We start from the raw sequence: 2,175 nt of genomic DNA, 5'->3' as shown, positions 1-2,175 counted from the left end.
TTTAATATGGAACGCTTCACGAATTTGCGTGTCATCCTTGCGCAGGGGCCATGCTAATCTTCTCTGTATCATTCCAATTTTAGTATATGTGCTGCCAAAGCGAGCACACTTGAAAAATCTTAAAGGTTGGTCTCGAAAGCCCCGAGTTCCAAATAGGCAGTAAGTTGCGGTTTATTAGGTGCATGATTCTCTAATGTCTAATAGATTGATTCTTCATAGCCTTGTGGTGATAAAAGTCAGAACCCGTAGGCCAGTCTTTAAGACAGTGGAGTCATTGGTGACAAGACTGAAACGCTGAAAATCATAGACTTATCTGAATACTACTGGTTTTTTGTAGTGAGCACTGAAGGTCTCTGACCTTCTTCCTAGCCCTGAAGTGTGAGTCCTGGTTCTCTCACTGGACTGATCGGCAGCACTTGTTTCGTTCTCTACTTTTGCTCACATAGATTTTTATGGTCCTCTGAGTTCTTCCGAGGAAGCTAATTTCAGGATGGTCTGACATAGCACAAGACTAGTGATTTTTTTTTTTTTTAACTAAAGAAACTAAGAAAGAAAGTTTACCAGAAAGGAATACACTTAAAACAAGGACTCAAATTTCACAAGTAATTATGGAGGAAAGGTTTATTTAGGTTTCATATAGATAACAGGTAATTAAGAATTGTGGGGGGGGGGAAGACTTTCTTTAACCTAAAATTTTTTGTTGTGTTGACAACTATTTGTTAGAGTAAGGAGAGAATCAAGTGCACTTTAAAAAATGAGCAATAAAATTGTGTAATGTGAGTGTGGTAACATTTTATGTTTCACTTATAAAGAGGGGGCATTTGTAATAAAATTGTCTGGATGTTTTAGTAATGTTCTCTCTAAAAACGTTTACTGAGGTAACCTTCATGCCAAAGAAGAAAAAGCAGTAGACTTTTCTTCACCAGTCTTGTTTCTACCCCCATTATACCACTCACTGACATCTCTTGACCCTTGAATGTTTGTCAAGTCTCTCTCTGAAGCTCCTTTCCTACTACCATCCCAGTAATTTTTCTCCTGTTTGCCGCTTACTGGTTTGATCTAGATGATCTTTCCTTGCCTTGTAAGGGAGCGGTTCTTTGTTACTTACATGCACTTTAAGAAATGCTGGATCTTGTCAGTTATGTGTGCAGTTTTGACTAGTACCTGATAGATGCTGCTTTACCCGGTGGAGAGTGAGAGGCTCATGGCATAGATTTTTAAATAGAAGTGATTTTTTTAGATTAAGCACTTAAAAATAGATTTTTTGACATTATGACAGTTGTTTCCCTCTGTAACTTTGGGGGTGGGGGTGGTCAGAAATACAAGCTACCCTTTCTGTGCTATGGATGTCTAAGTGGTTAGGAAGTTGAGTGAGAGCTGAACAAGAAGAGAGTCAAGGCTTCAAGAAGTGAGACTGAAATTGACTTTGACTGGGTTGTGCTTGGTTACACGTGGAAAATTGAATGAACAGGCATTTTCAGAGTGTACTTGAGGGGGTATTGGCTGGGGAGGAAGAGTGTCGATAGGTAATAAGTCCTTTGCTATCATTGATGTGATATGAGTGATGGATTTTAGCTAAGAGTGATGCTATCAAACTTGTGTTTGGAAAAAGTTTCCAGATTAGAGGTAAGAAGTCTGTTGTGATAGTGCTTTAGGGGTAGAATCAGTACTGGAAATACTGGGTAAATCCAAAAGATTATTTCAAAGTGAAAAAATTGGTAGGCCCTTTTGGGTTGCCTGGATTGCAAGCACACATTGTAATCTGCTTGTAGTGTTTGTGCCTGTGAGGACAAAGATTCCTGAAGAATCGCTGCTTTTTTCCTTAATTTTTCTGAAGAAAATTCACTCGTCTTCAAATCAGATTCTCACTATCCAGCTACCCCCTTTCTTAGTGGGCAATATTGTTTTATTTTAAATTGTTCCTTCTTATTATTAAGAGCTTCATTCTCTTCCTCTTTACTGAATCTTTTTTCCCCTCCCAAAAGCCAGACTAGCACTTTTCTATTCTCAAACTGCGTTCTGTTCTGTTATAACCCCTCAAGTTATATTCCCCTTTACTACTGAATTTCTCGAGCTCTCTTTGTTTACAGCCTTACTCCTTAATGCTCTATGGTTTGTCTTCTCTATCTTCCATTTGGCTAAAATTGTTCTTTCATAAATCACAAGTGACAATTT

The 2,175-nt window shown here is 38.3% G+C and overlaps 1 non-coding gene across 1 annotated transcript; it reads right to left on the bottom strand.

Annotated features, from left to right (window-relative positions):
• LOC115873580 lies at positions 1-107 on the bottom strand. Its single transcript, XR_004048479.1, has one exon. It is a non-coding gene; the product is annotated as a U6 spliceosomal RNA (small nuclear RNA).
• Positions 108-2,175: the final 2,068 nt, after the last annotated feature.

Source organism: Echinops telfairi, unplaced genomic scaffold, assembly GCF_000313985.2.
Source record: "Echinops telfairi isolate 266 unplaced genomic scaffold, ASM31398v2 ScPeMD7_7469;HRSCAF=8507_0, whole genome shotgun sequence".
In the NCBI taxonomy this organism is placed as follows: domain Eukaryota; kingdom Metazoa; phylum Chordata; class Mammalia; order Afrosoricida; family Tenrecidae; genus Echinops; species Echinops telfairi.
The sequence above is the reverse complement of the archived record's forward strand: the minus strand, read 5'-3'. Positions and strand labels throughout refer to the sequence as shown.